We start from the raw sequence: 14322 nt of genomic DNA on the forward strand, positions 1-14322 counted from the left end.
TTGGACTTGGTTTGGTGGGAGGGAGTCCTTCCTTCCCTTCCCACCTCCTCTTTTTTTTTTCTCCTTGATTTTCTTCTCTAGGCGCATAGAGCCCTCTTGGGCTGTCCCACGAGCCCACTAAGGGCTGGTGCGCCACCCTCATGGCCTATGGGCTTCCCCGGGGTGGGTTGCCCCCCCGGTGAACTCCCGGAACCCATTCGTCATTCCCGGTACATTCCCGGTAACTCCGAAAACCTTCCGGTAATCAAATGATGTCATCCTATATATCAATCTTCGTTTCCGGACCATTCCGGAAACCCTCGTGACGTCCGTGATCTTATCCGGGACTCCGAACAACATTCGGTAACCAACCATATAACTCAAATACGCATAAAACAACGTCGAACCTTAAGTGTGCAGACCCTGCGGGTTCGAGAACTATGTAGACATGACCCGAGAGACTCCTCGGTCAATATCCAATAGTGGGACCTGGATGCCCATATTGGATCCTACATATTCTACGAAGATCTTATCGTTTGAACCTCAGTGCCAAGGATTCATATAATCCCGTATGTCATTCCCTTTGTCCTTCGGTATGTTACTTGCCCGATATTCGATCGTCAGTATCCGCATACCTATTTCAATATCGTTTACCGGCAAGTCTCTTTACTCGTTCCGTAATACAAGATCCCGCAACTTACACTAAGTCACATTGCTTGCAAGGCTTGTGTGTGATGTTGTATTACCGAGTGGGCCCCGAGATACCTCTCCGTCATACGGAGTGACAAATCCCAGTCTTGATCCATACTAACTCAACTAACACCTTCGGAGATACCTGTAGAGCATCTTTATAGTCACCCAGTTACGTTGCGACGTTTGATACACACAAAGTATTCCTCTGGTGTCAGTAAGTTATATGTTCTCATGGTCATAGGAATAAATACTTGACACGCAGAAAACAGCAGCAACAAAATGACACGATCAACATGCTACGTCTATTAGTTTGGGTCTAGTCCATCACGTGATTCTCCTAATGACATGATCCAGTTATCAAGCAACAACACTTTGTTCATAATCAGAAGACACTGACTATCTTTGATCAACTGGCTAGCCAACTAGAGGGTTGCTAGGGACGGTGTTTTGTCTATGTATCCACACATGTAATGCACATCCCTAACCCTTAAGCAAGATAGCATTGTGCTCATGTCTTCTTTGCATTTGCATCTAAGAAGTTTCAACAAAAACAACAAAGTGGCAAAGGAAATACTCAAAACCCTAGCCACCATTTCAATTAAAGGAAATCTCAAACTAGTTCAAAATCAATGAACCCAAAATGGCCTCAAGAAATTTTCAAACTTTCTGATAAATCATGAAAGTAAATGAGCATTGGAGAAAACTATTTTCTTGACACTTTAAGCATGTTAAATAAATGCAAAAGCCACTGGTTTCAAACTTTAAAATTTGAAATCAGAATCTATAAATTTCCAAAAATGTTGAAAACCTTGGAAATGAGTGGGGATATTATAACAAATATTTCAGGAGGTATAAAATAGTTTTTACTTTTTGTTTTGGAGCTGAAATAATTAGCAAAACAATAATTAGCAAAACAGAAAAACAAAAACAGAGAAAATGGAAAAAAAGCTTACCTGTCGCCTAAGCCTGGCCCGGCCCATCTCCCCGCTCGTCCCCTCCCTCGCGCCAGTAGGCAGCAGGAGGTGGCCGCCGCCCCCTCCGGCGCGGCCACGCACCTGCGTGCCTGCGTGGCCGCCGCCTCGCGCTGGCGACGACGGGGATAAGCTCCCCACAGCTTCCCCTATCCATTCCCCGCCTCGGTTCTCTTCCTCCTCCCGGATCCCCTCCTCCTCCTTGCTGCCGCCATTAGAGCCGAGCTCGAGCTCGAGCTGCCCGTGCCCCTGGCCATAGGATTCCCTCCCAGAGCACGCCTTTAGCTCCGCCTCATCGCCCTGGTCATCTCTGCAGAAGCTGAAGCTTCCTCGAGCCCTGCAACGCCCGCAACGCCGTCGTCTTCCACCTCCGGCCGCCAGACCTCTCCCGTCGATTCGTCGCCCCCAGGCCTTCCCCGAGCCGTCTAAGCTCTGCTCTGCACTCCCCGTGAGCATGCGGTCGTTTCCCCTAAGATTTCCCCGTCGATCCCCTCCTCTAGCTCTAGTTTCACCGGAGCCCGACGAGGACCGCCGCTGCCGCTCGTCGCCGGTAGCCCTCCGATGTCCAGCTCGTCCTTCCGAGGGCACCAGCAGCTCGAGGACGACGCGTAGATGCCGTAGCAGCTAAGAACCGAGCATAGATCCCCCTGATTCAAAGACCCCGATGACGCCCGAGCTTCGGCCGCCGCTCCGGCTCGTCGCCGACGCCTCTTCCGGCGACCCTAGCCTCCCCAGTTGGTCCTGCCAGATCGGCCACTTCGCGAGCATGCTGTAGCTGCCAACCGCGTGCGTTTTGGTGCTGTGCAGCGCCGTCTAGGTCGCCTCCGGCGAGCCCTCCACCGCGGGTCTGGTCGCCGGCGACCACCCTCCGGTGGGCGTCGACGTGGCCGACCATTAGGGCGTAATCGCCCTCCCCTCAGTCGCTGCGAGAGGGCCCCACGCCTGGTCAAACTCCAATTAGGGGCTGGTCAGTGCGGGATTAGTCCCAGAGAGGCTGACCAGTGGGGCCCCCCTGTCAGGTTTGACCTGAACAGGTCGACTGACCTGCTGACGTCAGCATGACGCAATAAATAGAATTTCCAGTATAAAACTAATTCAGGAAATTGCTAAAATTTGTAAAAATCATAGAAATTAATGTGTAAATCCAATGAAAATAATTTATATATGAAAAAGTATCAGAAAAATTCAAGGATTCTGATTATGCTATTTTCAACCATGTTTAAAAAAGTTACAGAACCCTAAATTGTGAAATAAGGAATAATTCAATTCTTATAATCACTTTTTAAATGGAATTTGCAAAAATATTCAAATTCCATTATATATGCAATGATCACACTGCCCTAATTACAAATCAGTACCATAACATGACATTTCACGCATGTTAACATCAAGTTGATCTGAGCATTATGTCGAATCAATTAAACCGGTATCCGAGAATACCCCGTTTGAATTGCTATTCGAATGTGGTTCAAATCAACTCTAAACCTATTACATGTTGAAAATAATAACTTATCACCTTGCATTCTCATGCCATGCTCATGCATCATTTTGAGTGCATATGATTGTTATTGAATGTTGCCATTCTTTTCGGTAGGCTCCGCACCCCCGGATTCCACCGAATATCCGTCTGACGGATATCGTTCCTCCTCTGAGCAACAAGGCAAGCAACCCTTTTGATCATCCCGATAAATCCCATGTTCTTGCTCCTGCACCTATTTATTGCATTAGGATCAAATGCTTCAACTGCTTTTGCCACGATAGTTGGACCCCCTTCCTTTGCATGACTTAACCTTGTCACAGTAAATAGCCGAACCTTGCAACCTAGCATACCTGGTAGTTGCTTGAGCTATGATGTGCCTTATCCTGCTATGCATGCTATGCTTAGAGTTGTGTATGGTCTGTCATCTGGGAGATGAACAGAAATGTGGAATGTGTTCGGTGAGCAAAGGTTGTGTGTTGAACTTGATTTGGTAAAGGTACCGGTGAAAGGCTGTGTAGGAGTACATGGCAGGTTGTTTCATTGGAACCGTCCTTAGGAACTGAGTTCCGTGTATGTAATCCAAGACTAGATGCTACCACATGCTGGGCCCTGAAATATGACCCCGCTCGGCCTATTAATCGCGTAGTACTCGGTCCAGGAGTTGCAAGTAGTTTCTGGTGTTTATAGTAATGCTGGAGGCCGTGCATGGTGCTGACCTGAGAGGTGGACCGTGATGCGGTAGGCAGTGGCACGGTGTACCAAATGGCACCCGGATGGTGGGCTTGGGAACCCTGCGCACATCGTTTGAGGCCGTGGCGGAAACCTCGGCTGGACTTCCGTACGGGTTACTCTCAGATAGGCGATAAACCTGGATTAGGTACTAGCATGGTTAACGGTCGTGGCCGACTCCCTCGCTGGGCTTCCGCTTGAAGGTTGCCGAGGTGCATGACGTGCACATAGCGATAAGTGGCGAGAGCGTGTGTGACGAAGTACACCCCTGCAGGGTTATGATCTATTCGAATAGCCGCGTCCGCGGATATGGACTACTTGGAGACATATGTTGTTCATAGATAACTTCAATGGCTACTCTTAAAATTTGTCAAGATAAGCGTGAGTGTCGTGGACGGCATTTCCGTATGGAGACGGAATGATTCCACGATAGTGTATTGTTGTGGTGTTAGTGGACTCGTGTGCGAGAAATCAAGTTGTCAAAACTAATTTCAAAATGCAAGTTGTCTAGCCACGAGTCAAGTGCTGGCTTTCCGCCTGAAACCCCACAATACCTTTTGATACCTTGCATGAGTAGTTAGTTCTCCTAAAGTCTTGCTGAGTACCTTCCTAGTCATGTTTGCTTAATAAATGTTGCAGAGGTTGCTAATGACCCTAATGGAGGGTTCTTCGTAGACATCGACGACGATGAGTAGCTGGTGTCCCAGCTACGATCTGGCCCTACGTCGGCTCTGTAGTATAGTCAGGCCATGTGCCTTCTAGTTGCACTGTCTGTACCCAGACAGTTTATAACTCTTCCGCTGGCTTGTATTTGTATGACTGTTATTATGGGTCGTGAGACCCTTAATGTGTAATATTATGTGTGTGGCTCTTCCGAGCCTCTTAAATAAAGGTTGTATGTTTATGGTTATGTTGTGATGCCATCGATGTATCTATACATATCGGTATGCCATGTGTACGTGTGTCGTACTTGATATGTATGGGGTTCGATTACCTAGTCATGAACTTTAGTAGCACTCCTTACAAGGAAATGCCCCTTTGTGATCCAACGAGCCTTGGTAGTTCGCTACTGCTCCGGACACATTGGTTGACCAGCATGTGTCCTTCTTAGCTGCTGTGTCTGTCCCCTTTGGGGAAATGTCACGCGACGTAATGGAGTCCTTGTAGCTTGCTACGACTCGTCTACGTTCGTTGATCACCGACACCTGATTTGTTGGGTCATGTATGCCTGTCCTTGTGCGGTACTGCCACTTTGGTTTATGACTAGACATGTCGATCCGGGTTCTTTGACATTGGATTGCTAGCAACACCTACCACATACGTGAGTCAAAAGACGCAAACGGTCCCGGCTAAGGTAAGGCTGCAGCCGTGGAGTTAACCGTGCGTGAGACCACAAAGAGATGCGATGTGTTACGGGCTGGATTCCTATGGCTTAGGATCGGTGTCCCGACAGCGTTGGTATCAGAGCCTGACTGACTGTAGGATTACTAAGCCAAACTGGTCGAAGTTGAGTCTAGAATTGCTTTAGTTATATATAAGGGAATTGTTTGTGGAAGGGAACGTAAGACTCTTGTTCTCTTCCCAAGTTATTCTATTCTGGTCATCCTCGTCTCTTCTGTGGGAATTAAGGACTAGGTTACTCATCTTCTCCTAGGCTCGTGTTTCCGATCGGTAGCTTATAGGACTACGGGTCGAGAGATATTGGGTTTTCTTTTATTCCCAGGAAGCTGGAAGTAAGTTTGATGATCAGAGAGTTGAACTTGATAGTTGAGTGGTTATGCTATTCCATTTTGGGTTGTCTCAAATTTGTTTTGAGCATTTACAGCCGTTATGCTGCCCAATTTTGCATTTAGAGGTCTAATGCTTTTGCATTACTCTCTATTTACAGATGCCTGGCCGTCCATCTCGTCAGGTGGTACGTCTGACCAGGTGCATTGATGTACCGGGTCATACGGCCATGCTGGTCAGGGTGATGTCGGTGTGCGGTTACCGCAGGTACCCCGAGTACACAGTGGAGGAACAGTACCGGGACTTCAACCAGAGCCAGTACATCTGCACTGTTAGGGTATTCCCAGACTACCCTGGAGCGGAGAAGCCAATCCATTGGTCCTATGGGTTGGGGGTCACCGTTGACATGGCAGTACAGGATGCTGCCTATTCAATGCTGACTATTATGAGAGCGAGACATGCACTGCTGCAGAATTCAGAGTTCTGCTATGTTCCGGCCTCTCAGTCTGGTGAAGAGAGATACCTCAGTGGAGTCTATTTTGATTCTTCTATGGAGGATCCACTTCTGCAGTCCACTGTTGAGATGCTAGAGAACAGAGACAAGGATGCTCGTGCTCTCCGCATGGAGCTTTATGCTACCCGTGCCCGTCTGTGGATAGCTTTGACGCAGCTGGCACCGGTAGTCCAGACAGGGTATGGAGAGATGGAGATGCTGAACCCTGTTAGGACCCATCTTCCGGCTCACGTTGACTGGCCAGCTATAGGAGGAGTCACACCTCTTCGGGGACCCCTCTTACCACCAGTCAGGGGACCAAGGCCACATCCGTGTCCTTATGGATCCCAGGGATCTCAGGCTAGAGTGTTTCCTGATCCGCAGGTTGAGCTTCCAGGTCATGGAGGTAATCTCTATGAGATGTTCTATGCGGATGCCTGAGCTGTGAGCGGAAGATAGTATGGTAGTAGCCGTACATTCACAGTCCTGCGTGACTTGTGAAGTATGGTAGTAATGTGAAATGAATTCCGGAGGCCTAGATAAATAATGTATAGGAAGCTTGTAAGCCTCTGATGAGTAGTTCCACCATTTCAGTAGTTTGCTCTTCGGGTAAGTTTGTACTGAACTATGTAAGGGTGTGTATGAACCATGGTGTATATATAGCAGTTGCTTGTTACCATGTTGTTCGGATATTCATTTCCGCATTCCGTGTGTTCAGTACATTCTTAATCCATAGCTAGTATTGATATGATATTGGTCTAAGCTATGAGTTTGTTTGTCAGGATGGTGTTCACCAGGTTGAACCGTGCCCCTGCTCATGAGCAAGGTGAGGGTAGTCAAGCTTCGCAGGAAGACCTGCCTCACCCACCTTCTCTGGTAGAAGTGATGCTTGAGGCAGAAACAAACAAAAGGGAGACCAACCGACTGCTAGAGCGTATTGAGCAGAATACGTCTCGACAGCCTAGGAATGCTGCAGTGTCCCTCAATGACTTTGTGAAGCTGAATCCTCCAAAGTTTCATCATTCCGTCGATCCCCTCGACGCTGATGACTGGCTGTGCAGCATCTCACGCAAGATTCGCTCGGCGAATGTGTCTGAGGCCGACAAGATGACCTTTGCGGCGTATTTCCTGGAGGGACCCGCCAATATGTGGTGGGAGAATTTTGAAGCTATGCGTCCCACTGAACCAGTGGCCACATGGGCAGACTTCAGTGCAGCCTTTCGTCTGCACCATATTCCAGAGGGCCTGATGGACAGAAAGAGAGAGGAGTTCTGTGCCTTCACTCAGGGCAAGTTGTCTGTGGATGCCTATAGCCGCGAGTTCGGTAACCTCGCCCGCTATGCAACAGAGGAGGTGTCTACTGACGCCAAGAAGCAAGCAAGATTCCGTAAGGGTCTGAGCCCTGAGCTCCGTCGAGACCTGCGCCTCCATGAGTGTGCAAGTTTTCAAGCCCTGGTCAACAAAGCGATCAGTGCGGAGACTGGTCATTCTGACTTCGAAGCCACAAGGAAGCACTCCCGTGACTTTGGCTCATCTTCTGGTTCCGCGTTTCCAAAACGCAGGCTGTGGGTTCCAAACAGTTCTCTGCCGCCAAGATACACTCCGAGGCCATCCTACGTGGCGCCTCAGACGAATCAGGCCAACCCTCCAGCAAAAGCTTATGGTGGTCCAGCTAACAATGCTGCACCACGTGCCAACCAGGTGATATGCTACAAGTGTGGAGAACCAGGGCATTATTCCCGTGAGTGTCCTCAGAATGTGGGTGCCAAGCAACCTGGAAAGTCCGTCGGGCAAGCCAAGTCGGGCAAAGCTTTTTATGTGAAGCCAACTCCTGCACGTGGCCGTGTGAACTATGTGTCAGCAGAAGAAGCTGCAGAGGATCCCGACGTCATGCTGGGTATGCTTCTTGTTAATCATCACCCAGCGTCCGTTCTCTTTGACACTGGGTCTTCTCACTCCTTCATTTCAGAAAGTTATGCACAGTTGCATAACATGTCATTTTGTGATATGCCAATCCCATTGGTTGTCCAAACCCCTGGTAGTAAATGGCAAACCTCTAGGATAACCTATGATAATGAAATTCTAGTAGACAGGCTAGTTTTTCTAGCCTCATTGATAGCATTGAAATCTTCGGATATTAATATCATCTTGGGCATGGATTGGATGTCAGCTCACTATGCCAAGATTGATACTCACTCTAGAAATGTCCAGCTTACCCATCCCTCGGGTGAGATAGTAAATGTCTCTACTCGAGTTGCCAAATGCCAGCTCTATTCCTTAAATGCCAACCCTCTTCCGGAACTTGAAGACATTCCGGTAGTCCGTGACTTCCCGGATGTTTTTCCAGAGGAACTGCCAGGAATTCCACCTGACAGAGATGTAGAGTTTGTGATAGACCTTGTTCCGGGAACTGTCCCAATAGCCAGAAGACCTTATAAGATGGCACCCCTAGAGCTAGCCGAACTTAAGAAGCAACTAGATGAGGCCTTGAGCAAGGGTTTCATTCGTCCTAGCTCTTCTCCTTGGGCTTGTCCCGTCCTCTTCGTCAAGAAGAAAGACGGAACGGATCGGATGGTTGTAGATTACCGACGAGTTAATCTGGTCACCATAAATAACAAGTATCCGCTCCCCAGGATCAACGATCTGTACGATCAGCTCGCTGGATCCTCAGTCTTCTCCAAAATGGATTTGAGGTTGGGATACCATCAAATCAAGATTAAGAACGGGGACATTCCAAAAACGGCTTTTGTTACTCGTTATGGCCAATATGAGTACACCGTTATGTCCTTCGGTTTAACCAATGCCCCAGCCACCTTCTCTCGACTGATGAATTCAATCTTTATGGAGTATTTGGATAAATTCGTCGTAGTATACCTCGATGATATTCTCATCTACTCAAAGAATGAACAAGAACATGCCGAGCATCTAAGGCTGGTATTGATGAAACTTCGAGAGCATCGCCTTTATGCCAAATTTTCAAAATGTGAATTCTGGTTACCAGAAGTGACCTATCTAGGCCACGTAATCTCTGGTAAAGGTATTGCTGTCAATCCCGAGAGAGTTCAAGCTGTCCTTGATTGGACTCAACCTGAATTGGTTAAGCAAGTTAGGAGTTTTCTTGGTCTAGCGAGCTATTGTCGCCGCTTCGTCGAGAATTTCTCCAAGGTTGCAAAGCCTCTAACTGAACTCCTCAAGAAGGATAAAAAGTTCGAGTGGACACCACAGTGTGAGCATTTCAGGAACTGAAAAGATGCCTGACTTCCGCACCTGTGTTGCTACCACCAGATTTTTCTAAGGACTTTGTTATCTATTGCGACGCCTCGCGACAAGGATTAGGTTGCATTCTCATGCAAGATCGTCATGTGATCGCATACGCATCTCGACAGTTGCGTCCACATGAGGATAATTATCCCACACATGACGTTGAGCTTGCAGCTGTGGTCCATGCACTAAAAACCTGGCGACATTACCTTTTGGGTAATCGTTGCGAAATATTCACTGATCACCAAAGTCTGAAATATATCTTCACCCAGCCGGATTTGAATCTCAGGCAAAGACGGTGGGTTGAGTTGATCTCGGATTACGACTTAGGGATAACTTACACCCCGGGGAAGGCCAATGTTATGGCCGATGCACTAAGTCGTAAATCTTATTGTAACAATTTGATGCTACAACAAGGTCAACCACATCTCCATGAGGACTTTCGGAAGTTGAATCTTCATATTGTTCCTCAAGGATTCCTTTCTACCCTGGTGGCGAAGCCTACTCTTAAGGATCAAATTATAGCTGGCCAAAAGTGTGACAAGGGTATATCACGGATTAAGGAGAATATTTTTAGCGGAAACGCTAAAGAATTTTCCATGAATGATCAAGGTGTTGTGTTCTTCCAGAATCGTTTAGTGGTTCCTAAGAACCCACATCTAAGGCAGTTAATCCTTAAGGAGGCTCATGATTCCCCTCTCACCATTCATCCCGGTAGTACTAAGATGTATCAGGACCTACGCCAGAGGTTCTGGTGGACTAGGATGAAGAGAGAAATTGCTGAGTTCGTTGCTAACTGCGACGTTTGTCGTCGAGTTAAGGCAGAACATCAAAGGCCTGCTGGCACCCTTCAACCTTTAGCTATTCCTGAAGGGAAATGGGATAATGTTAGCATGGATTTCATTACCGGATTTCCCAAGACCAAGAAAGGAAATAATGCTATCTTTGTGGTCATTGACCGTCTTTCCAAAGTGGCTCATTTTCTTCCTGTTCGTGAGAGTATAACAGCTAGCCAGCTAGCAGAGTTATATATCTCTCGAATAGTGTCTCTTCATGGTGTTCCCCTGGAAATTAACTCGGACCGTGGAAGTATCTTTACTTCTCGCTTCTGGGAAAGTTTTCAGAATACCATGGGGACTCACCTATCTTTTAGCACTGCTTTCCATCCCCAATCAAGTGCTCAAGTAGAAAGAGTGAATCAAATCCTAGAAGATATGCTCCGAGCTTGTGTTATTTCGTTCGGTATGAATTGGGAGAAGTGCCTTCCATTCGCCGAATTCGCTTATAACAATAGTTATCAATCAAGCTTGGGCAAAGCTCCTTTTGAAGTTCTCTATGGACGAAGATGTCGAACACCTCTTAATTGGTCAGAAACCGGAGAGAGGCAACTCTTTGGCCCGGACATGATCCAGGATGCAGAAGAGCAGGTTCGCATTATTCGTGAAAAGTTGAAAACAGCCCAGTCTCGTGAAAAGAGCCAATATGATCGTCATCATAAGGCTGTGACCTTTGAAGTTGACGAGAAGGCTTACCTTCGGGTTACACCTTTGAAGGGTACCCATCGATTCGGTATCAAGGGCAAATTGGCTCCTCGTTACATTGGTCCTTTTCGCATTCTTGCCAAATGAGGAGAAGTTGCCTACCAGTTGGAACTTCCTCCGCATCTTTCCAAGGTTCATGATGTTTTCCACGTCTCGCAACTCAGGCGTTGCTTCTCGGATCCTATCCGTGAAGTGGACCACGAAACGCTTGATCTACAAGATAACATTTCTTACCGAGAATACCCCGTGCGTATTTTTGATCAAGCTGAGCGTACCACTCGACTTCGAAACCTCAAGTTTCTTAAAGTTCAATGGTCAAATCATTCTGAAAAGGAGGCAACTTGGGAAAGAGAGGATCGTCTCCGACTTGAGTATCCTGCGTTATTCCCGATGACTTCTAAATCTCGGGACAAGATTCTTTTGAGTGGGGGTGAGTTGTCACATCCCTAACCCTTAAGCAAGATAGCATTGTGCTCATGTCTTCTTTGAATTTGCATCTAAGAAGTTTCAACAAAAACAACAAAGTGGCAAAGGAAATACTCAAAACCCTAGCCACCATTTCAATTAAAGGAAATCTCAAACTAGTTCAAAATCAATGAACCCAAAATGGCCTCAAGAAATGTTCAAACTTTCTGATAAATCATGAAAGTAAATGAGCATTGGAGAAAACTATTTTCTTGACACTTTAAGCATGTTAAATAAATGCAAAAGCCACTGGTTTCAAACTTTAAAATTTGAAATCAGAATCTATAAATTTCCAAAAATGTTGAAAACCTTGGAAATGAGTGGGGATATTATAACAAATATTTCAGGAGGTATAAAATAGTTTTTACTTTTTGTTTTGGAGCTGAAATAATTAGCAAAACAATAATTAGCAAAACAGAAAAACAAAAACAGAGAAAATGGAAAAAAAGCTTACCTGTCGCCTAAGCCTGGCCCGGCCCATCTCCCCGCTCGTCCCCTCCCTCGCGCCAGTAGGCAGCAGGAGGTGGCCGCCGCCCCCTCCGGCGCGGCCACGCACCTGCGTGCCTGCCTGGCCGCTGCCTCGCGCTGGCGACGACGGGGATAAGCTCCCCACAACTTCCCCTATCCATTCCCCGCCTCGGTTCTCTTCCTCCTCCCAGATCCCCTCCTCCTCCTTGCTGCCGCCATTAGAGCCGAGCTCGAGCTCGAGCTGCCCGTGCCCCTGGCCATAGGATTCCCTCCCAGAGCACGCCTTTAGCTCCGCCTCATCGCCCTGGTCATCTCTGCAGAAGCTGAAGCTTCCTCGAGCCCTGCAACGCCCGCAACGCCGTCGTCTTCCACCTCCGGCCGCCGGACCTCTCCCGTCGATTCGTCGCCCCCAGGCCTTCCCCGAGCCGTCTAAGCTCTGCTCTGCACTCCCCGTGAGCATGCGGTCGTTTCCCCTAAGATTTCCCCGTCGATCCCCTCCTCTAGCTCTTTTTTCACCGGAGCCCGACGAGGACCGCCGCTGCCGCTCGTCGCCGGTAGCCCTCCGATGTCCAGCTCGTCCTTCCGAGGGCACTGGCAGCTCCAGGACGACGCGTAGATGCCGTAGCAGCTAAGAACCGAGCGTAGATCCCCCTGATTCAAAGACCCCGATGACGCCCGAGCTTCGGCCGCCGCTCCGGCTCGTCGCCGACGCCTCTTCCGGCGACCCTAGCCTCCCCAGTTGGTCCTGCCAGATCGGCCACTTCGCGAGCATGCTGTAGCTGCCAACCGCGTGCGTTTTGGTGCTGTGCAGCGCCGTCTAGGTCGCCTCCGGCGAGCCCTCCACCGCGGGTCTGGTCGCCGGCGACCACCCTCCGGTGGGCGTCGACGTGGCCGACCATTAGGGCGTAATCGCCCTCCCCTCAGTCGCTGCGAGAGGGCCCCACGCCTGGTCAAACTCCAATTAGGGGCTGGTCAGTGCGGGATTAGTCCCAGAGAGGCTGACCAGTGGGGCCCCCCTGTCAGGTTTGACCTGAACAGGTCGACTGACCTGCTGACGTCAGCATGACGCAATAAATAGAATTTCCAGTATAAAACTAATTCAGGAAATTGCTAAAATTTGTAAAAATCATAGAAATTAATCTGTAAATCCAATGAAAATAATTTATATATGAAAAAGTATCAGAAAAATTCAAGGATTCTGATTATGCTATTTTCAACCATGTTTAAAAAAGTTACAGAACCCTAAATTGTGAAATAAGGAATAATTCAATTCTTATAATCACTTTTTAAATGGAATTTGCAAAAATATTCAAATTCCATTATATATGCAATGATCACACTGCCCTAATTACAAATCAGTACCATAACATGACATTTCACGCATGTTAACATCAAGTTGATCTGAGCATTAGGTCGAATCAATTAAACCGGTATCCGAGAATACCCCGTTTGAATTGCTATTCGAATGTGGTTCAAATCAACTCTAAACCTATTACATGTTGAAAATAATAACTTATCACCTTGCATTCTCATGCCATGCTCATGCATCATTTTGAGTGCATATGATTGTTATTGAATGTTGCCATTCTTTTCGGTAGGCTCCGCACCCCCGGATTCCACCGAATATCCGTCTGACGGATATCGTTCCTCCTCTGAGCAACAAGGCAAGCAACCCTTTTGATCATCCCGATAAATCCCATGTTCTTGCTCCTGCACCTATTTATTGCATTAGGATCAAATGCTTCAACTGCTTTTGCCACGATAGTTGGACCCCCTTCCTTTGCATGACTTAACCTTGTCACAGTAAATAGCCGAACCTTGCAACCTAGCATACCTGGTAGTTGCTTGAGCTATGATGTGCCTTATCCTGCTATGCATGCTATGCTTAGAGTTGTGTATGGTCTGTCATCTGGGAGATGAACAGAAATGTGGAATGTGTTCGGTGAGCAAAGGTTGTGTGTTGAACTTGATTTGGTAAAGGTACCGGTGAAAGGCTGTGTAGGAGTACATGGCAGGTTGTTTCATTGGAACCGTCCTTAGGAACTGAGTTCCGTGTATGTAATCCAAGACTAGATGCTACCACATGCTGGGCCCTGAAATATGACCCCGCTCGGCCTATTAATCGCGTAGTACTCGGTCCAGGAGTTGCAAGTAGTTTCTGGTGTTTATAGTAATGCTGGAGGCCGTGCATGGTGCTGACCTGAGAGGTGGACCGTGATGCGGTAGGCAGTGGCACGGTGTACCAAATGGCACCCGGATGGTGGGCTTGGGAACCCTGCGCACATCGTTTGAGGCCGTGGCGGAAACCTCGGCCGGACTTCCGTACGGGTTACTCTCGGATAGGCGATAAACCTGGACTAGGTACTAGTGTGGTTAACGGTCGTGGCCGACTCCCTCGCTGGGCTTCCGCTTGAAGGTTGCCGAGGTGCATGACGTGCACATGGCGATAAGTGGCGGGAGCGTGTGTGACGAAGTACACCCCTGCAGGGTTATGATCTATTCGAATAGCCGCGT

Source organism: Hordeum vulgare, chromosome 3H, assembly GCF_904849725.1.
Source record: "Hordeum vulgare subsp. vulgare chromosome 3H, MorexV3_pseudomolecules_assembly, whole genome shotgun sequence".
In the NCBI taxonomy this organism is placed as follows: Eukaryota; Viridiplantae; Streptophyta; class Magnoliopsida; order Poales; family Poaceae; genus Hordeum; species Hordeum vulgare.